Source organism: Carcharodon carcharias, chromosome 15 (genome assembly GCF_017639515.1).
Source record: "Carcharodon carcharias isolate sCarCar2 chromosome 15, sCarCar2.pri, whole genome shotgun sequence".
Lineage (NCBI taxonomy): Eukaryota > Metazoa > Chordata > Chondrichthyes > Lamniformes > Lamnidae > Carcharodon > Carcharodon carcharias.
In genome coordinates, this window is record NC_054481.1 from 125,232,915 (window position 1) to 125,256,732 (window position 23,818).

General features: G+C 42.5%; 1 protein-coding gene and 1 long non-coding RNA gene across 12 annotated transcripts in view; one reads left to right on the top strand and one right to left on the bottom strand.

Annotated features, from left to right (window-relative positions):
- LOC121288103 overlaps positions 1-20,613 on the top strand; it is a 42,247-nt gene extending 21,634 nt beyond the window's left edge. Inside the window, exon 3 of the long non-coding RNA XR_005945306.1 lies at positions 20,573-20,613. This is a non-coding gene — a long non-coding RNA (uncharacterized LOC121288103). The remainder of the gene's footprint in view (positions 1-20,572) is intronic.
- Positions 1-23,818, bottom strand: part of rerea (arginine-glutamic acid dipeptide (RE) repeats a) — a 505,448-nt gene that overhangs the window by 127,511 nt on the left and 354,119 nt on the right. The gene's annotated exons all lie outside the window — the stretch shown is intronic.

Here is a 23,818-nt window from a genome sequence, read left to right on the forward strand (position 1 = left end):
TGCCTGATCGCCTCCCTTTCCATTATTATGCAGAACAGGATTCCGCCTATTTCTTCTGAATGTGTGTAGGTGGGGATGTGACAGGGGCAATCTGAAAATTTGTGGGTGCAGCGAAACTGATGGCTCTTTGCTGAAGATGGTGTAGTTCTCAATAAGAAAAATCCAATTTTTAAAAATTTGCAAAGAAATTGCCAACAAAATTGAGAAATCTCAGGTAATTTTGGGATGTGCTGCAACTAAACCTTTTGGGCATAGGTCTACGTCATCACAGTGTTTGTGTAAATCCAGGAAACTCGTGAGAGTTGAACTTTTGCGTGGGAGGGTGGAACTATGGAATCTAGCAGCTGAGAGTTTCAGCAGATGTATCTCAGAAGCAGGATCAAGGGAGTTTCCAGTGTAAAACCACGACAATTTAGTTAAGCATGAATTTCCTTGTTTAAAAAAAAAGTGGTGCAGCAACATCTTGCTCTGAAATTTTCCAGGTATTTGGAGACTGCATAACATTTATTCACACGTTTTTAATCCATTGATAATTGTGTGCAATTTGCTGTCACTTCAATTGTGTTTTCAGATTTTTTTTCCCCAGTTGGTTAAGTTGAAATGGTGATTCTAAAAACATATGACTGAAGATAAATCAAAATAAATCAGATATTCAGACCATAGTCTGCCCATTTATGAAATACTCATGTCATAACAAATTCACAGCTGGATGCTTCCTTAGATAGCTTTCTGGTTAAAATACATGTTTTTCTGTGAAGTTTTGTTTCTCATCAAGGTGAGGGATGTTAATGAAAACAGAAAATGCTGGAAAAATTCAGCAGGTCTGGCAGTATCTGTGGAGAGAGAAACAGAGTTAATGTTTTAAGTCTGTATGACTTCTTCAGGGCTAAGAGAAGCAGAAATATGATGAATTTTATATTGTTTAAGAGGGCGTGGAGCAGGTGGAACAAGATAGTAGGTCAGGGATAGGTGACAGCTAAGGAGAGATTGACAAAGATGTCATGGACATAAGGCAAAGGGAGTGTTAATGGTAGTGGTAAAGAGTAAAGAAGGTACTGATAGTGGCATAAAGGTAAGATATCCGAAGGTGTTCATAGCAGAACAGGGGTCAGTGCTCTGTGAAAGCACAACATAGAAACAAGTGACTGATGGCCCTGTGGAGGGAGGGGCGTTGGGGAAAAAGGATTTAAAAATGGAATAAAATAATAAAGGAATAAAATGTTAGATAAATAAATAAACAAACAAATTTAAAAACTGGATTAAAATAGGGGTCAAGGTGGAGGCGAGAGTTCATGGTCTGAAGTTGTTGAACTCAATGTTAAGTCTGGAAAGCTGTAAAATGCCTAATCGGAAGATGAGGTACTGTTCCTCCAGTTTACGTTGAACTTCACTGGCGCACTGCAGCAGGCCAAAGACAGACATGTGGGCATGAGAGAAAGACGGTGTGTTGAAATGGCAAGCCACAGGAAGGTCTGGCCATGCTTGAGGACTGACCGAAGGTGTTCCGCAAAGCAGTCACCCAGTCTACGTTTAGTCTCCAAAATGTCGAGGAGACTGCATTGGGAGTAGTGAATGCAGTAGACCAAATTGAAGAAGGTGCAAGTGAAGCACTGCTTCATCTGAAAGGAGTGTCTGGGGCCTTGGACAGTGAGGAGGGAGGAGGTAAAGGGGCAGGTGTTGCACCTTCTGCGATTGCATGGGAAGGTGCCGTGGGAAGGGGATGAGGAGTTGGGGGTGATGGAGGAGTGGACCGGGGTGTCACGGAGGGAATGGTCCTTACGGAATGCTTGGGGGGGGGGGCGGCGGTGGGGGGTGAGGTGAAAACATGTTTGGTGGTAGCACCATGCTGCAGTTGGCAGAAATGGCGGATGACACTCCTTTGAATGTGGAGACTGATGGGGTGAAAAGAGAGGACAAAGGGAACCCTATCGTGGTTTCAGGAGGGAGGGGAAGGTGTGGGAGATAGGTCGGACATGGTTGAGGGCCTTGTCAACCACAGGAGAGACTAAACGCAGACTTGGTGACCGCTTTGTGGAACATCTTCACTCAGTCCGCAAGCAAGACCCAGGCCTTTCTGTTGCTTGCCTTTTCAACACACCGTCCTGCTCTCATGCCCACATGACTTGTCCTTGGTCTGCTGCAATGTTCCAGTGAAGCCCAACGCAAACTGGAGGAACAGCACCTCATCTTTCAATTAGGCACCTTACAACCTTCCAGGTTTAACACTGAGTTCAACAATTTCAGACCATGAACTCTCTCTCCATCATCTTGACTCCTTTTTAAATCCCATTTTTATTTATTTTTTAAATATATTTTATTCTTTCATTTATTTATCCATTTTTAAAATCCCTTCCCCCCCAAACATCCCCTCCTCCCACAGGGCCATTTGCCACTGTTTTTATTTTTTACTTTCACAGAGTGCTGACCCTTGTTCTGCTATTAACACCTGCTATCTCACCTTTATGCCACTATCAGCACCTGCTTTACTCTTTACCACTACTACTAACACTCCCTTTGTCCTGTGTCCATGACATCTTTGTCTATCTCTCTTTAGCTGTCACCTATCCCTGTCCTTCTACCTTGTTCTACCTGCTCCAGCCCCTCTTAAACTGTATTAAATCCATCACAGTTCTACTCCTCTTTAGCTCAAGAGTCATACAGACTCGAAACATTAACTCTGCTACTCTCTCCACAGATGCTGCCAGACCTGCGGCGTTTTCCCAGCATTTTCTGTTTTTATTTCAGATTTCCAGCACCTGCAGTATTTTTCTTTTATTAGAGGGATGTTAATATTGAGGGATGAAAATCGCTCTATTTTTGGTCTTCAGTTTGTGTAAAAAAACAGCTGGGTCAGGTATATCAGAGTCAGGTGCAGAGTAAAGTTCCTGATACTCAGCTCCAAACACAGATGAGCACCCCATCTACACCTACTCCTCTTTTAATCAATGGCCTGTGGTGCCTTTGAGAAAGATTGATAAATTCCCACCTATTGCTGTTAAATTAGGGACAGCTTTAAGAAAGGTACCAAAACTGTGTCATGCCCCTTACACACACAAATCTCACAGCCAAGGGTCACAAGTGCTCAAAGACCCACTATATGATGCAAATGGGCTGACCTCACTTTATCCAGTGAAATCAGCACATTTGCCCTCAGTTGCATGCAGCTGTGTCAGTGCTTGGACTGCATTGTTCTTCCTTAATAGGGCATCCAATCACATATTGTGGAAGACAGCCCACAACTACTCCGCCATCACCTATATCACCTGTATAAATTGTCCTAAACTACAAAATCTGGGACTAAAGCTCAATACCCTCATTCATCATTCTTACTAACTGAGATTACAATAAACTGCAGTTAAAATAGGTGCAAGAGTCATAAAGTAATGCAAACCTCACTGCTATACTGCTGAAAATGTATCAACAGTTCATTAATTCAGAATATAAACCATTTAAAATCATAACCAGGTTTTCTTTCCCCAATGGCTGGGTGAAGGAGTTATCTTCTTGGATAGAACAAAATGAAAGTGTTCTGTGTTGTTTCTCGCTTCTATCATCTTTATAATGGCAACAGAAAAGACTTGATTCCAATTTTAAGTTAACCACAACAAAATCAAGCAAATTGTTCTTTCCGGACTTGTGCACACACTACTCAGATGCCCCTTCAGGGGCAGGTCTCCTGCCATTGCTAGTTAGGATCTCTGGCAATGGATCTGTGACAGCTGCCCTCGGTACTGACTGAAGCAATCCTCCTCTCACAATTGTCACATCCCACGCTTGCTGCCTGCTGTATGTTCTCTGCATTTTATTTTAAAACAATGCTGAATGTGATCATGTGAATAAAAGATTACAACTCGCAAAGGTTTAAAAAAAATAAGAGCTACGATGGCACAAGAGGCGGCAATTCAGCCCAGTGAGTCTATGCCGGCACTCTGTACAGCAATCCAGTCAGTCCCAATCTTTCGCTGCATTTCCATGCTCTTGCAAATTTGGTTCTCTCATGTGCCATCCAATTTCCTTCTGAAATTATTAAACACCTCCACTTCCAATACCTTCATGCACAGAGTGTTTCAGGTCATTATCACTCGTAGTGTACAAAAAAGTTCTTCCACACGTTCCCCTCTGGCCCAAAAACTTGAGATGCGTGTCCCCTAGTTCCTTGTGTCAACATTTTATGGGAACAGCTTTTCATTGTCTACCTTATCTAAATCTGTCATAATTTTGCACACCTCTACCAAGTCTCCCCTTAACCTCCTTTGCTCCATGGAGAACTCCTCCAGCTTCTTCAATGTAACTTTGTAGTTAAAATCTCTCATTCCTGAACCACTCTATTAAATCTCCTCTGCACCACCCCAAAGACCTTCACATCCTTCCTGAAGTGAGTTGGCCAGAACTGGATGCAATATTCTCGAAGTGGCCTAAGCAGAGTTTTATAAAGGTTTAGCATAACTTGCCTGCTTTTATACTCAATACCTGTATTTAAGAAGCCTGAGATTCCATAGGATTTGTTAACTATTCTCTCACTACTTCCTGCCACCTTCAAGAATCTTAGCAAATGAATCCCAAGGTCCTCATGTTCTGCCCATTTTTTTAGAACTGTGCCATTAGGGCTAAATTTTTAAAAAATTCATTTATGGGATGTGAACGTCGCTGGCTGGGTCAGCATTTATTGCCCATCCCTAATAGGCCTTGAGAAGGTGGTGGTGAGCTGCCTTCTTGAACCGCTGCAGTCTATGTGGTGTAGGTACATCCACAGTGCTGTTAGGGAGGGAATTCCAGGATTTTGACCCAGTGACAGTGAAGGAACGGTGATATATTTCCAAGTCAGGATGGTGAGTGGCTTAGAGGGGAACTTGCAGGTGGTGGTGTTCCCATGTGTCTGCTGCCCTTGTCCTTCTAGATGTTAGTGGTTGTTGATTTGGAAGGTGCTGTCCAAGGAGCCTTGGTGGGCTCCTGCAGTGCATCTTGTAGATGGTACACATTACTGCCACTGTGCATTGGTGGCTGAGGGAATGAATGTTTGTGGATGGGTTACCAATCAAGCGGGTTGCTTTGTCCTAGATGGTGTCAAGTTTCTTGAGTGTTATTGGAGCTGCACGCACCAAGGCAAGTGGAGAGTGTCCCATCATCCTTATGACTTGTGCCTTGTAGATGGTGGACAGGCTTTGGGGAAACAGGAGGTGAGTTTCTCGCCACAGAGTTCCTAGCCTCTGACCTGCTCTGAGTGAATCTGGCGGAACCCAAACTGAGTGTCAGTGAGCAGGCTATTGCTAAGAAAGTGCCACTTAATAGCACTGTTGATTACCACTTCCATCAATTTACTTATGATCGAGGTTAGACTGATGCTGGGTAATTGGCTGGATTGGATTTGTCCTACTTTTTGTGTACAGGACATACCTGGGTAATTTTCCACATTGCCAGGAAGATGCCAGTGTTGTAGCTGTACTGGAGCAGCTTGACTAGGGGTGCGGCAAGTTCTGGAGCACAAGTCTTCAGTACCATTGCCGGACTATTGTCAGGGCCCATATCCAGTGCCTTCAGTCATTTCTTGATATCATATGGGGTGAATCGAATTGGGTGAAGACTGGCATCTGTGATGCTGGGGTCCTCCAGAGGGGGCTGAGTTGGATCATCCACTCGGCACTTCTGGCTGAAGATCATTGCAAATGTTTCAGCTTTAACTTTTGCACTGATGTGCTGGGCTCCCCCAACCATTGAGGATGGGGCTATTTGTGGAGCCTCCTCCTCCAGTGAGTTGTTTAATTGTCTACCACCACTGATGGCTGGTTGTGGCAGGACTGTACAATTTGGATCTGAGCCATTGGTTATGCAATCGCTAAGCTCTGTCTATCAATTGCTGATTATGCTGTTTGGCACACAAGTAGACCTGTGTTGTAGCTTCACCAGGTTGACATCTCATTTTTAGGTATGCCTGGTGCTGCTCCTGGCATGCTCTCCTGCCCTCCTCATTGAACCAGGGTTGATCCCCTGGCTTGGTGGTAATGGTAGATTGGGGGATACGCCGGGCCATGAGGTTACAGATTGTGGTTGAGTACAGTTCTGCTGCTGCTGATGGCCCACAGTGCCTCATGGATACCCAGTCTCGAGTTGCTAGATCAGTTTGAAATCTATCCCATTTAGCCAGGTGGTAATGCCACAGAACATGATGGAAGGTATCCTCAATGTGAAAGTGGGACTTTGTCTTCACAAGAACTGTGCAGTGGTCACTCTTAGCAATACTGTCATGGTTGGTGAGGACGAGGCCAAGTGTGTTTTTCCCTCTTGTTGCTTCCCTCACCACCTGCCACAGACCCAGTCTAGCAGCTATGTCTTTTAGGACTCAGCCAGTCCCTTTTCATGTGATGTGGGAACGAACAAGAGCAAAAAACATACTTGATCTCATCCTCACCAACCTGCCCGCCGCAGATGCATCTGTTTCCATGACAGTATCAATAGGGGTGAAGGCCTCTCCCTATCCCTTCTGCCAAAATGCATCAACTCACCCTTGTCTGTCATAAATTCCATCTGCCACTTGTCTGTCTATTCTGCGAGCATATTTATGTTCTGCTGCAGTCAATTTTCATCATCCTCACTTTGCTACACCTCCAAGTTTAGAATCTTTGGCAAATTTTGAAATTTTACTCTGTATTCCAATATTCAAGTCATTTATATATATCAAAAAAGTAGTGGACATAGCACTGACCCTCAGGGAACACCACTCTCTATTATCCTCCAGCTGAAAAAACAACCATCTACCATGATTGTGTTTTCTGTCCTTAAGCCAATTTTTTTATCTAAGCTGACACTGACCCTCCTATTCCATGAGCCTTATTTTGTTAACTAGCTTTTATACGATACTTTATTTAAAAACTTTCTTAAAATCAATATAGACAATGTCCATTACATTCCCTTCATCAATCTTCTCTAGTACTTCACCGAAAAATTTAATCAGATTAGTCAAGCACGATCAGCCTTTTATAAATCTATGCTGGCTCTCCTTAATCAACTCAAACCTCTCCAATGTCTGTTGACATTTCTCCCACTCAGATTATGGTTTCTAAAACCTTACCCATCACTGATGTTAAACTAACTGGCCTGGAGTTACTAGTAATGTCCTGGCATACTTTCTTGAATAAAGGTGTTATATTTGCCAGTTTCCAAGACTCTGGCATCTCCCCCATATCAAGGGAAGACTGGAAGATTATGGCAAGCCTTTCTGCTATCTCCGCCCCCACTTCCCTTAGCAAACTGGGATGTAAGCCATCCAGACCCGATGACTTATCCACTCTGAAGAACAGCCAACCTTTCTAGTACATCCTTCCTATCTATTTTCACCCCATCTATTACCTCTACCATCACTCACTTCAACTGATATCAGTAAACACTGATACAAAGTACCCATAAAATATTCTAGATTTGCCTTCTGCCTTTCAGCATATACCTCTCTTTTTGTCCATAATAGACTCCACCCCACCTCTTTTTACCCACTTACTGTTTACATACCAGTAGAAAATATGTGGGTTCCCTTTTATGTTAACTGCCATTCTATTCTCATTTTCTTTCTTTCCAGTCTTATTTTTCTTTTTACTTCCCCTCTCAACTTACACATTTGGTCTGGTTCTCAACTGAAAAATTCACCTGACATGCATGGTCACATTGTTTCATCATATTCTGTATGTCCCTCACCATCAAAGGGGCAATGGCTTTGGTTCCCCTACCTTTCCGCCTTGTTGCCACGTATCTAGCCTTTCCTGTTGGTGTTTTTCTTCAGTCTTTGCTTCTATTTTATCCTGGCTAGATTCCCTCGAATCCCTTTGAAGTTAGCCTTCTTTCAAATTAGACGTTCGACTTCAGGTTGTTTATTGCTCTTCAAATGGTAAAAACGTTACCATTGTGATGGAGAAGCGGCTTCACCCAATCTGCCCGCACAGATTTATGACAGAGCCTGGAGGATTAAGGCTTTTGGTTTCAGCAGTAATAAGGCTTCAGAAACGCAACTACTCTGCTCATTTCATCTAATCACAAACTCGGCAAATGAGGAGGCTATCACTAGGCTTTAGGGATTTGCATTCACTAAATAAATAAAATAGATTTGGTATCGTAGCTGTCTCTGTGAAAACGGATGCATCTTTCAACCTCCGTATGAATCAATATCAAAATAGAAAACCTTATCTAAGCATGACAACATTTCACAATCATGGGCTCTCCCATGTTTACTCATGTCCTCTCCGAGCTCAGCTTGTCCATGCAATTCACCACTTACTTCCTGGCCCCAGATCCACTAAACTATTACCCAACTTCCCTACTTGGCCCCCTTGTTCACTGACATTAGAAATGGTTCTTCTTCCTCAGGTGCTGTCACCATGCCATTTCAAAACTATTGCCACCAACATCTCCTAAAAAAAGTCAACCCCTCTGTCCTTGCAAAATACCATTCAATCTCTAATCTCTCTTCCCCTTCAAAGTCCTTAAATGTGTTGACACTTCCCAAATCTATGCCCATCTTTCCTGCAGCTATATTTTGAATCTGTCCAATCAGATTTCCACCCATCAAAACTCTGAAATGGCCTTATTTAATGTCATAAATGATATCCTTTGTGACTGTGATCTTGTTGCATTAACTGCCTTAGCCCTTCACAACCACTCAGTAAATAAAATTTCTGATGAACAAACTAGGGTATAAACTACATCTTAAAATGAGAAATTGGACAATGACTTGGTTAAATACATCCACTAAATTGTGTTTAATACCATTATTAAACTTTTAACTTAAAAGCTTCAGCTTCTCCCAAGTCTGGGCTTAGACCGAATGGCCTGGATTTTGTGATAATGGCAGCGAAACTGTCAATATTTGCTGCCATAACAGCACTGAAATGGAGAGCAACTTCGAGAATCCACACAAGCGCGGTTAAATGTGGAAATCAAAATGGCCCCTTAGGGTGTGCTGTCGAAGTCCCCATCAATTCTAGTAAAGATCACTGAGCTGATGAAAACTCGCCTTTTTATGCTACTGGTCTTGCTGTAAAAGCCCTTGAAGAAGTTGCATTTTGTTGAATGCTCGACTAATGGCATACAAAGTTCATAATTACTGCACAACCTCCCTGTACCTGAAAACTAATTTTATATTTGTGAAATATCAAAACTCTCAACTATGATGAAAAAAAATGTTTAAAATAATTACACTTTCTTTAAAAGTGTATGATATTTCAGTTTCTACCTTAATCCCATGTGTATATTCCAATCATTTATATTGCTCTGATAAGTTTTAATTAAACATTGAATTAAAAGTCAAAAATTCAGTGCATTTTACTCCTTTTTTTAAAAATGCATTCACTGGATATGGGCATCCTAAACTAACCTTGAGAAGGTGGTGTGAGCTGCATGCTTGAATTGCTGCAGTCCATGTGGTGTAGGACACCCGCAGTGCTATTGGGGAGGGAGTTCCAGGATTTTGACCCAGCGACAGTGAAGGAACGGCAATATAGTTCCAAGTCAGGATGGTGTGTGACTTGGAGAGGAACTTGCAGCTAGTGGTGGTGGTGTTCCCAAGTGTCTGCAGCCCTTGTCCCCCTTGGTGGTCCTCATGGGTTTGGAAAGAGCTGTCCAAGGAGCCTTGGTAAGTTCCTGAAGTGCATCTTGTAGATGGTAGATACTGCTGCCACTGTGAATTGGTGGTGGAGGGAGTGAATGTTGAGGTGGTGGATGGGGTGCCATTCAAGCAGGCTGCTTTGTCATGGATGGTGTCAAGTTTCTTGAGCATTGTTGGAGCTGCACTCATCGAGGCAAATGGAAGGTATTCCATCACACCCCTGCCTTGTAGATGGTGGACAGGCTTTGGGGAGTCAAGAGGTGAGTTACTCACAGAAGAATTCCCAATCTCTGTAACTGCTCTTGTAGACACTATATTTATATGGCTAGTCCAATTCAGGTTCTGGTCAATGGTAACCCCCAGGTTAATGATAGTGTGGGGATACAGTGATGGTAAAGCCATTGAATGTTAAGGGAAAAATGGTTGGATTCTCTCTTGTTGGAGATGGTCATGGCCTGGCACCTCACCTCACCTCTGAAGTACAGCTCCATGTCTATGCCTATGGTTGGACATAATGCAGTCAGGAGCTGAGTGACCCTGGCAGAATCCAAACTGAGCGTTGCTGAGCAAGTTATTTCTGAGTGAGTGATTTTTGATAGCACTGTCGATGACCCTTTCCATCACTTTGCTGATGATCATGAGTAGACTGATGAGGTGGTCAATGACCAGATTGGGTTTGTCCTGCTTTTTCTGGATGGGATATACCTGGGCAAGTTTCCATTTTGCCAGGTAGATGCCAGCATTGTCGCTGTATTGGAACAGCTTGGCTAGGGGCGCAGCAAGTTCTGGAGCATAAGTCTTCAGTACTACTGCCAGAGTGTTATCAGGTCCCACAGGCTTTGCAGTATCTAATGCCTTCAGCCGTTTCTTGATATCACACGGAGTGAATCGAACTGGCTGAAGACTGGCATCCGTGTTGCTGGGGACCTCAAGAGAAAGCTGAGATAGATAATCGACTCGGAACTTCTGGCTGGAGGTGGCTGCTGATACTTCAGCCTCGTCTTATGCACTGATATGCAGCGCTCCCTCATCATTGAGGATGGGGCTATTAGTGGAGCCCCCTCCTGCAGTTAGTTGTTTAATTACCCACCGCTATTTACGACTATGAGGAGAGATTGGATAGACTGGGGTTATTTTCCCTGGAGCAGAGGAGGTTGAGGGGGGCCATGGTTGAGGTGTATAAAATTATGAGGGGCATAGATAGGGTAGTTGGGAAGGAACATTTCCCCTTGGTGGAGGAATCAATAACCAGGGGTCGTAGATTAAAGGTAAGGGGCAGGAGATTTAGAGGGGATGTGAAGAAGAATATTTTCACCCAGAGGGTGATGGGAATCTGGAACTCACTGCCTGAAAGGGTGGTAGAGGCAGAAACCCTCATAACATTTAAGAAGTATTTGGATGTGCACTTGCGATGCCATGACATACAAGGCTATGGGTCTAGTGCTGGAAAATGGAATTAGAATAGTTAAGTACTTGTTTGACCAGCGCCGACCCAATGGGCCAAAGGGCCTTTTTCTGTGCTGCAGACCTCTATGACAACTGGTGGTGGCAGGACTGAGAACTAAGATCTGAGCATGCAAATAGTCCTGTATTGTGGCTTCACCTCATTTTTGGGTATGCCTGATGCTGCTCCTGGCATGCCCTCCTGCACTTTTCATTGAATCAGGGTTGATCCCATGGCTTGATGGTAATGGTAGAGTGGGGAATATGGTGGTGTAGTGGTAATGTCACTGGACTAGTAATCCAGAGGCCCTGGCTAATGCTCTGAGGACATGGGTTTGAATCCCACCAATGCAGCTGGTGGAATTTAAATTCAATTAATAAAAAATCTGGAATAAAGAAAAGCTAGTCATAATAATAATCACCATGAAACCGTTTTTGATTGCCGTAAAAACCTAATGGTTCACTGATGTCCTTTAGGGAAGGAGATCTGCCATCCTTACCTGGTCAGGCCAACATGTGACTCTAGACCCACAGCAAAGTGCTTAACACTTGATTGCCCTCTGAAATGGCCTAGCAAGCCACTCAGTTCAGCAACAATGAGGAATGGGCAACTAATGCTGGCCTTGTCAGTGACACCCACATTCCATGAAAGAGTAAAACATGCTGGGCCATGAGGTTACAGATTGTGGCTGTATACAACTCTGCTGCTGCTGATGGCCCTCAACACCTCATGGATGCCTAGTTTTGAGTTGCGAGATCTATCCCATTTTAGCACAGTGGTAGTGCCAGACAACACAATGGAGGGCCTCCTCAACGTGAAGATAGGACTTGGTCTCCACAAGGACTTTGTGTTGGTAACTCCTCCCAAAACTACCTGGTTTGCTGTCTGTGAGAATACATTAGTGTGATTGGGTGCTTACCCAGTTTGATATTTCTAGGCACCTAGAGATGCCCTTGACTTGGCACCAGATTCAAACTGACATTGGGAAATCCATGATGCAGAGGCTGCTAGATCTTTGTGGGCAGCTTTCAAGGTTAGTGGCGAGCACAGTTGCTTCGCTGCTGACCACAAAATCCAGACCAGTACTTTTGCCGAGAGCAATCTTAGCTGAAAGCAAGTCCTGCAGACTGCATACTTGTAGTATGCACAATTGCCCAGGATGCAAGAATACCATTTAAACTAGCCAAATGATAGGATGCTATTCTCTCAATCTAACATCATTTATTTGGTTGTTGTTTATATTTATTTGAAAGCAAATTTCAAAAGTTTTATTCAGGTAAAATTTATGCAAGCTGTTTTTCCAAAACAGAGCGAGGGTGCATTGGTTAAATGAGAGAGAATATCTTTCTTCATCCTAATTTGAGTTATAAAAAGCTATAAATCAATTGATTTTCAAAGCAAACAGAAATCCTTCAATATTATCCCATTGTTATCTCGTTTTACAGATGGTTATAAAATGTAAACATTTATTACTGAAACCCATGAGACCGAGGAGAAACAGAGTCGGGCATAAGACCCCAGGCTGAGCTTCCTACTTCATAAATTTCATTACAAAGGCTAGCTACTTCTGAACATTACTGCATGCCTCTGACCCTACCTCAGCCCTGTGGCTGACATCCTCCAAAATTTATTACTTTGATACTTTCCAGGCCTCTGATGCTCCATAAACTTCAGCTCACCCATGACAGCAGCCCATCTTCAATAGTGCACCAAGTTGGGTTCACCTGTTGCCCTCATCCTCATCAGCTGAGTTATCAGCTAAAGTAATGTATACAAAGCTTAGAAAATGCAAGTGTGCAGCAGACAGATTTCCCCAGTGCACATTAGTATGATTCTCAGTGAACAAATTAGTTGTCTTTCCTTGTGCTTTTTTTTTGATTAAAGAAATTCTGAATTCCCATTTCTCCAAATGTTCTGAAAAGAAGCCAGAGAATGAATTTTAAAAGCATTTTTCAAATAAAATTTCACATTCAAATTGTCAACCAAACTTTTTTGTCTGAGTTATGCAATATCACTAGCTACTTAATGCAGCTGAAGTGGGAAAGGGAAACATTAATTCTTTATTTTCCAACAACCAACCAAAAACTATTGCTTCATTGTGCCTGGGCATAATTTTTAATGTAATTATTTTTTATTTCTCTCACCAGAGAAGCACACCTCTTGTAAAATAACCTCTGATTCATTGTGAGCAATGTCGCAATACTGATGCTTTGTAAAACGCAATAATAGAAACAAAAATGCAAAATTGGTATTGTTATAGGTTGGAACATGTACAAGTACATTTGTAGTTGTAGCAAATCGTAATGGTACATAAACGACTTTACTTTTGTAGGTCAAGGACCATTCCTAAAACAGCTTTCACTAAGATTTTGTATTATTACATCTTTGTCATTGCTATCGTGATATAATGAACACAACAGCATAAGGCCAATACAGCCATCCATTTGAAGCAAGCATGATCAGATCTGCCTTGTGTCTATCTTCAACTTCAATCCTGTTCCACCAACCAAAATCCAGTTATCTCCACAAGACATAACCAAGAAAGGAATAACCTACTATCAATCATACCTAAACGGAAAATATTATCTGGCACAATTATTTCATTTCAATTCTCCAATTCCCATTATTTGCAGTACCAATTAACTGCTATAATGCATGGTGAGAAAACATCCATGATTATAAGTCCCATCTGGGACCCTCCACCCCATCCTGTCCCTTTGACCGCATCCCTTCTTCTAATCCCAGTCCTTGCCACATATTCACTATACCCTCTGACCCTCCCCTCCCAGATACTGAATAGTTTGTATTCAGCAAAGGACTCAGTTTAATCCCCTTACATCCTCACATCTATGAATTTTGGGTTCGGCACGATGCTGGACTCTTCTTCCGTCATCTTCCTCTCCGTGGCTCACTTCTTTAGGCAGGTGTCCTTCCCCCATTCAACAAATCCTTTCACCCGCCTCCAGTATTCTCCCTCTACCTGGACCTGTCCTTCTCGCCTGTTACCTGCTGTTGGTATTTTCATTGAGAACTGTCGGCAGGACATCAGCCGTCTTAATTTCTCTGCTCCTCTCATCCACTCCAACTTGCCTCCTTCTGACCTTGCTGCACTCTGTTCCATCAGGTTATCAAACCTGCCAACAAGGTGCTGTTGTTGTCTGGCGTTCTGGCCTCTGCCTTGCAGAGGCTGACCGCCAACTCTCAGACATTTCTTCTTACCCCTGAACTATGATGCCACTACTGAACATCAAGCCATTAATTCGAGGACTGTCACTGACCTCATCTTCTCTGGAAATCTTCCCTCCCCAGCTTCCAATCTCATTGTCTCCCAACCCCGCACAGCCCGCTTTTACCTCCTTCCCAAAATTCACAAACAGGAATGTCCCAGGATACCCATCAGGTCAGCCCGTTCCTGTTCTTGCCCACAGAACTCATTTCTTCCTATCTTAACTCCATTCTCTCTCCCTTTATCCAGTATCTTCCCACGTACATCCGTGATTCCTCTGATACCCTACGTTATCAACAATTTCCTCTTCTCTGGCCTTAACCGCCTCCTCTTCACCATCGACGTGCAATTCCTCTACACCTCCATCCCCCACCTGGATCGTCTGAAGGCTCTCTGCTTCTTCCTTGAACAATAACCATCAACTACCACTCTCCTTCAACTGGCTGAACTTGTTCTCTCCCTGAAGATTTCTCCTTTAACTTGTCTCACTTCCTCCCAATAAAAGGTGTGGCATGGGCCCCAGTTATGCCTGTCTTTTTGTGGGGTATGTGGAACATTCCTTGCTCCAGGCCCCCCTCCCATAGCTCTTCTTTCTGTACATCGATGACTGTATCGGTGCTGCTTCATGCTCTTGTCTGGACCTGGAAAAATTTACTGATTTTGTTTCCAATTTCCATCCCTCTCTCACCTTCACATGGTCCATCTCTGACACTTCACTTCCCTTCCTTGACTTCTCTGTCTCCATTTCTGGTGATAGACTGTCCACCAATATTCATTACAAGCCCGCCACCTCCCACAGCTACCCTGACTACAGCTCCTCAAACCCTGCTTTCTTTAAGGACTCCATCCTATTCTCTCAGCTCCTTTGCCTCTGTTCCGATGATGCCACTTTCAAAACGGCGCTTCTGACGTCTTCCTTTTTCCTTAACCAACGGGTTCCCCCCCCCCACTGTGGTCAACAGGACTCTCAACCGTGTCTGAAACATTTCCCGCATCTCTGTCCTCATCCCTTCCCCTCCCTCCCAGTACCATAATAGGGTCCCCCTTGTCTTCACTTTTTACCCCACTGGCCTCACATTAAAAGGATCATCCTCTGCCATTTCCGCCAACCTCAGCATGATGTCACCACCAAACACATCTTCCCCTCATCCCCCATCAGCAATCCATAGGCACTGTTCCCTCCGTGACACCCTGGTCCACTCCTCATCCCCTTCCCATGCATTCGCAGAAGGTGCAACATCTATCCTTTTACCTCCTCCCTTCTCCAAGGCCCCAAACACTTGCACCTCCTTCAATTTGGTCTACTGTATTCACTGCTCCCAATGCAGTCTCCTCTACATTGGGGGGACTAAATACAGACTTGGTGACTGCTTTGCGGAACACCTTCACTTTGTCCACAAACACGACCCAAACCTTCCTGTTGCTTGCCATTTCACCACACCATCTTGCTCTCATGCCCACATCTCCATCCTTGGCCTGCTGCAATGTGCCAGTGAAGCCCAACACAAACTGGAGCAGCAGCACCTCATCATCCAATTAGGCACTTTTCAGCCTTTTGGACTTAACACTGAGTTCAACAACTTCAGACCATGAATTCTCTCCTCCATCTTGACCCCTTTCTTAATCCAATTTTTATTTATTGTTTTAATTTATTTTATTCTTTTATTTATTTGTTCATTTTTAATCCTTTGTCCCCAAACCACTATCCCCCAACAGGACCATTTGTCACTTGTTTCTATGTTGTGCTTTCACAGAGCGCTGACCCTTGTTCTGCTATTAACACCTTCCGTTACCTTACCTTTACTATCAGCACTTTCTTTAGTCTTTATCACTACCATTAACACTCCCTTTCTCTTGTGTCCGTGTTATCTTTGTCAATCTCTCCTTCGCTCCCACCTATTACTAACCTCCTATTTTGCTTCATTGTTCCACCCCTTCTTACACAGTATAAAATTCACCACGTTTCTACTTCTCTTTAGCTCTGAAGTAGAGTCATATGGACTAGAACTGTTAATTGTGTTACTCTCTCCATAGATTCTGCCAGACCTGAGTTTTTCCAACATTTTCTGTTTTTATTTAATATTGCGTAGTTCACCAGTTGAACAGGTGACAGGATTGATTTAGAAAAAAAAATTAAACCATGATAAGTCCGAATTTTAAAAATTCTGCCAGAGGCAATCCAGTCAGGTGTGTGGTGTGCTCGTGTCAACTGTCTCCTCAATCTGAAAATACAGAAAATAAAAGCAAAATATTGCAGATGCTGGAAATCTGAAGTAAAAACAGAAAGTGCTGGAAATAGTCAGCAGGTCTGGCAGCATTGGTGGAGAGAGCAAGTGAGTTAATATTTTGCATCAAGTATGACTCTTCTTCAGAACTAAAGCTCTGAGGTTCAGTTCTTAAGAAGTCATTCAACTCAAAATGTTAACTCTGTTTCTCTCTCCATAGCTGCTACCAGACCTGCTGAGCATTTCCAGCACTTTCTGTTTTTATTTCTGAAAATACAGAGCCATTCCAGGAATCTAAAGAGTTGCTCGCCATCAGGGGCAAGTTATGAATAAATGAATTAACGGCACAGAGATTAATGGGTATGATCTTATAGCTATTACAGAGACGTGGTTACAAGGAGATCAAAGCTGGGAACTAAATATTCAGCGGTATGTAACCTTTCAAAAGGGCAGGCAGGAAGGAAAGGGCAGTGGGGTAGCTTTGTTAGTACGAGATGGAATAAGTACGATAGCAAGAAATTATTTTGGATCGGAAGATATAGAATCAGTATGGGTGGAGATAAACAATGACAAGGGGAAGAAGGCACTGGCAGGAGTAGCCTATAGGCCACCTAACAGTAGCTAAACTGTAGGACAGAGAATAAATCAGGAGATAATGATGTGTAATGAGGCAGGTTTAATAAATGATCTGAGAGTAAAAGATCCCCTAGGAAAGTGACCATAACATGGTAGAATTTAGCATTCAGTTTGAGAGTGAGAAACGTGGGTTTTAAACAACTGCTAAACTTAAATAAGGGTAATTACAAAGGAATGAGGGCAGAGTTGGCTGGAGTGGACTGGGAAAGGAGTTTAGCAGAAAAGATGATTGATGTATAATGGCAGATGTTTAAGAAAATAGTTCATGACTCACAACAAAGCTATAGCCCAGTGAGAAAGAAGGATTCTAGGAAGGGGATAAACCAACCATGGTTAACCAAGGAAGTTAAGGATAGTATCAAATTGAAAGAAAAAACATACAATGTGGCACAGATTAGTGGTAACCCAAAGGATTGGAAAAGTTTAAAAAACCAACAAAAGATGACCAAAAAATAAATAAAAAGGGAGAAAATAAACTTTGAGGGTAAACTAGCAAATAATATAAAAATGGACAGTAAGAGCTTCTTTAAATATATAAAAAGGAAGAGAGAGGCCAAAGTGAACATTGGCCCCTTAGAAAATGAGGCTGGGGAAATAATAATGGGGAACCAGGAAACGGCAGAGGAACTGAATAAATACTTTGCATCAGTCTTCATGGTAGCATTCCAAAAATACTGAATAATCATGGGGCAAAAGCGGGGGAGGAAATAAATACAATAACTATCACTAGAGAAAAAGTACTTGGGAAACTAATGGGGCTAAAGTCCGATAAGTCCCCTGGACCTGGGTATCCTTGGATATGCATCCTAGGATATTAAAGGAAGTAGCTACACAAAGAGTGGATGTGCTGGTAGTCATCTTCCAAGAATCCTTCCATTCTGGAATCGTCAGAAGATTGCAAAGCTGCCAATGTAATGCCCTTATTCAAAAGGGGAGGGAGACAAAAAACAGGTAACAGGTAACAAAAAACAGGCCAGTTAGCTTAACATTTTCCCAATGACGGATGTTAGAGTCTATTATAAAAGATGTAATAGCAGAGCATTTAGAAATGCCTAATATAATCAAGCAGTGTCAGCATGGCTTCCTGAAGGAAAAATCATGCCTGACAAGTTTATTAAAATTCTTTGAGGTGGTAACGAGCAGGATAGATAAAGGGGAACCAGAAGATGTAAGGTATTTGGATTTCCAAAAGGCGTTTGATAGGGTACCCCACATAAGGCTACTTAATAAGAAAAGGGCCCATCATGTTGGGGGTAGTATATTAGCGTGGATAGTGGATTGGCTAACTAAGAGAGTTGGGATAAGGGGTGCATTTTCAGGATGACAACCTGAAACTAGTGGAGTGCCACAGGGATCAGTGCTGGGGCCACAATTATTTACAATATATATTAATGACTAGGGAAGTGAATGTACTATCCCCAAGTTGGCAGATGACACAAAAATAGATGGAAAGGCAAGTGGTGAGGATGACACAAAGAGTCTACAGAGGGATATAGACAAGTTAAGTGAGTGGGCAAAAACTTGGCAGATGGAATATAATGTGGGAAAATGTGAGGTTATGCATTTTGGCGGGAAGAACAGAGGAGCTGAATATTATTTAAATGAAGACTGCAGAAAGCTACAGCACAGAGGGATTTGGGAGTCCTCGTGCATGAATCCCAAAAAGCTAATATACAAGTTCAGCAGGTAATAGGGAAGGTGAATGGAACGTTGGCCTTCATTTCAAAGGAAATGGAGTATAAAAATAGGGAAGTCATGCTAAAACTATATGAGGCACGAGTCAGACCACACCAACAATACTGTGAACAGTTTTGGTCCCCTCATCTAAGGAAAAATGCATTGGCATTGGAGGCCGTCCAGAGAAGGTTCACCACGTTCGTCCTGGGTATGGAGGGATTTTCTCATGAGGAGAAGTTGAGTAGGTTGGGCCTGTACTCATTGGAGTTCAGAAGATGAGAGGTGACCTTATTGAAGCATATAGGGGGCTTGACAGGATAGATGCTGAGAGGCTTTTTTCCCCTCAAGGGAGCGTCTAGGACCAGAGGGCACAATCTCAGAGTAAGGGGTCACCCATTTAAGACAGAGGTGAGGAGGAATTTCTTCTCTCAGGAGGTAGCGAATCTGTGGAATTCTTTACCGCAGAGGGCTGTAGAGGCTGGGTCATTAAGTATATTCAAGGCTGAGATAGACAGGTTTTTAATCAGTAAGGGAATCAAGGGTTATGGGAGAAGGCAGGAAAGTGGAGTTGAGGATTATCAGATCAGCCATGATCTCATTGAATGGCAGAGCAGACTTGATGGACCAAATGGCCTACTTCTGCTCCTATGTCTTATGTGGCAACCTATTGGTGAAGGAATCCTAACTGTGTGCAGTTGGGATATTTTTATTGAGAATTAAAAGCAAATTTTTGCAAGTTGATGCTAAATCAGGGGATATGTTCAAGAACAAAAAAATATCATGACATTTCCCGTTGCCCACTCCTCTTGGTCACACCTCATCAATACAGCAACATTTCACTAGAGTTCACTTTGCACAGCTAATCATCCCTTCCTTTCCCTGGTGATGGCTGGGTTCCCAACTTCAAAATACTACTACGTTATGCATGCCCAGGTTTGTAAATACACAGTAACACACATCAGAAAAATGTGCAGAAACAAACATATGATTTCCAACATCTGGCATAATATGTTGAATAACTGACAGTCAAGGTTAATTTAGAGATTTAGCCCCTTGGACAGATAATTACACAGGAAACTATAATAATAGTTTGTATTTGTCATGAACTGTCTAAACTTCATTAACGTGTAAAAGCAGCTATAATTTATACCCAAAAAGCTGACTAGAGGGAGAAATTTTCCTGTGAGCATCAACTTGAACTAATTTCACAACTTAAACATTCTTCTTTGAGACATAATTGATTTTCAGTCACTTCCTAATTTCAATAGGGTTTATAAAACAAACTATGCAGTGTGAAGGTATTGATTTTCTTCCTAAAAAAAATGAACTGACAGTTCATAATGCATTTGACACAACAATTTTCATCTAGGAACCAGCATTTGAACAAACACAAAGTTAAATAAAGCCAATGCCAGACCATACCCTAAAAATATAGGAAAAAAGTGCATTGTACCATTACGGTTAACTTCAACAGAAATTGCTAGTTTGAATTTTAAATAGATTCAATTAGTATTGTCTGCACACTGGTAATCAACCATCTGAATCCTAATTAAGAGCTTGGCAGCATGCACAACATCATCCCAGAGCAATAAGCTGTAGTGCACAGCAGTGTACTTTGCCTTGAGCTAGCATGCATAAATAAACAGTATTAATAACTATCTGAGTTTAGATTGGTGACTTAGTCTGTTACTGTTAGCTGCCGCTCTACCTGGAACCAGTATGTTTTAAATATGCCCATCATGTTTAATTAAAAAGCTAATAAACATTTTTTTTTTTAGCTTCTGGACTGATTGGGTCGAGAGGCACTTGTAGTAAAGACAGGACTTTGGGTCACTACTTCCAATAGTAGAGAAGGCAAATCAATGAAGAGCCTACAAGCAGCGACTGTCACTAGTCAAGCAGGCATAAATTACAACAAATCATCTTAATTTTACAACTATTTTATTCTTTGATCTACCATTTCCATCAATACTATTAAAAATGTCTTGTGTATCTAATTGTTTGATTGCTGTGCAATTGTAATGAGAGTGTCTCATTGTTAAATGATCCACATAAACATGACACTTTGAACCAACTACGTGGGAAAAATAATTAGACCATTTTTAAGTGGTACGATAGTTCTCCATTCTCCCTTCTACTCCCCCACAGAGGTCTTCCCTGAATGAAGACTTCATTTCTGCTCTCATTATTAGGTGTCGTTTATACATAATAAAAAATGTTCTCCATTCTCTCCTTCAGGTCTATTTGATATGAGCATACCTCATGACTTTCAATGCACTCATATTCATATAGTTAGAAGGGACCATTGCTCCCAGTTCAGCTATGTAGCCAAGACTTATGTTCCAGAATTAGCCGCACTCTTAGCCAAGCTGTCCCTGTACAGCTACAAAACTGGCATCGACCCAACAATGTGAAAAATTGCCCTATGACCTGTCCAGAAAAAGGAGGCCAAACCCAACCCAGCTAATTACCACCCATCAGTCTACTCTTGATCATCAGCAAAGCGATGGGAGGGGTTGTCAAAAGTGCTATTAAGTGGCACTTGCTCAAAAATAACCTGCTCACTCAGCGCCTAACCTTATTACAGTCTTGGTCCAAACATGGACAAAAGAGCTGAACTCCAGAGGTGAGGCGACAGTGATTTCACTTGACACCAAGGCAGAATTTGCCTGAGCTTGGCATCAAAGAGTCCAAGCAAAACTGCTGTCAATGAGAATGAGGGGGAAAACTCTCCACTGGTTAGAGTCATGCCCAGCAAAGGAAGATGGCTGTGGTTGTTGGAGATCAATCATCTCAGTCGTAGGACATCACTGCAGGAGTTCCTCAAGGTATTTTTTTTTATTTGTTCAAGAGATGTGGGCATCATTGGCTAGGCCAGCATTTATTTCCCATCCCTAAATGCCCTCTGAACAAGGGCAATTAAGAGTCAACCATATTGTTGTGGGTCTGGAGTCACATGTAGGCCAGACCAGGTAAGGATAGCAGATTTCCCAAAGGACATTAATGAACCAGATGGGTTTTTATGACAATTGGTCAGCATCAGGCTTATAATTCCAAATTTTTTTAATTCAAATTTCATCATCTACCGAGGTTCCCAGAGCATTACCCTGGGTCTCTGGAATACCACTATGCCGCCATCTCCCTGTCCTAGTCCCAACCATCTTCAGCTGCGTTATCAATGATCTTCCCTTTATCATAAGGTCAGAAATGAGGATGTTTGCTGACGATTGCACAATGTTCAGCACCATTCGCAACTCCTCAGATACTGAAGTAGTCTGTGCCCATATGCAGCAAGACCTGGACAACATTCAGGCTTGGGCTGATAAGTGGTAAGTGACATTCATGCCACACAAGTGCCAGCCACAACCATCTTCAACAAGAGAGAATCCAACCAACTTCCCTTGACATTCAATGGCATTACTATCGATGAATCCCCTACTATCAACATCCTGGGGGTTACCATTGGCCAGATACTGAACTGGACCAGCCATTTAAATACTGTGGCTACAACAGCAGGCCAGAGGCTGGGAATTCTGCAGTAAATAACTCACCCCCTGACTCCCCAAAGCCTGTCCACCATCTACAAGACACAACTGCGATGGAATACTCTCCACTTGCCTGGATGAGTGCAGTTACAACAACACTCAAGATGCTCAACACCATCCAGGACAAATCAGCCCACTTGATCGGCCCTCTATCCACCACTTCAACATTCACTGCCTCCACCACCAATGCACGGTAGCAGCAGTGTGTACCATCTGCAAGATACACTGCAGCAGCACATCAAGGGTCCTTCAACAGCAAATCCCAATCCAACGACCACTACCACCTAGAAGGACAAGGGCAGCAGATGCATGGGAACACCACCACACCACCACCTGCAAGTTCCCCTCCAAGTCACACACCATCCTGACTTGAAACCATATCGCTATTCCTTCATTGTCACTGGGTCAAAATCCTGGAACTTGCTTCCTAACAGCACTGGGTGTACCTACACCACATGGACTGCAGTGGTTCAAGAAGGTGGCTCACTACCAGCTTCTCAAGGACAATTAGGGATGGGCAATAAATACTGGCCTAGCCAGCGATGCGTACATTGCGTGAAAGAATAAAAGGCCCCAAAGGACATTGCCAGCGGACGGGGACTCTCACAGAGACAAATTTTCAGGCATAGTTATCAAAGTTATGCCGCCAGAAGTCTGGCTCTGGAAATATAAAGTCAGTGGAAATGGAGAGGGAGGGAGTTATAGAGAATCATAAAAAAAAGATACACATACAAGAAAAAGGCAAAGGGAATGAGTGTCAAGAATGAAAAAAGGAAGACAAGATTTGTACAAGTCAGAGAGCGAATAAGAGGCACATAGGAGAGCAAAACACTTAACATTTTGAAAAAAATGAAATGTTAAATTAATGAGAGATTTGCTCAACTGCTGACAGGAGTTGGAAAAAATCAAAATCACAGCAAGCACAACTTAATACAGTATCTATAATCCAAGCCTTTTGCATCTATAATCCAAATCTGGTTTTGTAAGTCTGGACCCCTACACATTAAGGAAGAGCATTGCCATGGATTCAGAAATGTAAGTAATTTGATCTGAAAAACCAAAAAAAACCCATCAATTTTTACTGCTCTAATACATGAGCCCAATAGAGAAAAGCTTTATCCACAGCAATAGAAATGAACATAGCAAATAATAAAACAAACTTGAGTTGAAAAACAATCATCCATGAAAAGTTACTCTGATGATTTTTATTGAGACTCGGTCCTGAATTCTGGTGCAGTGCACAAAATTAATGGATGCTCCTAGAAGGGAAGCTCTACTAATAATCACCAGCATGCTTCCTAACCCTCTGTTTCCTGCCACCCACTGACTTTGTAACCACCAACCTGCATTCCATATGATTGAATTCTTGTAACAGATTCTGGCATGATACTGTATTAAGCACCTTTTGAAAATCCATGGACATTATGTCACAGCATTCTCTTTACCTATGCAATCTGTTACAAGTGTTTAAAAACCTCA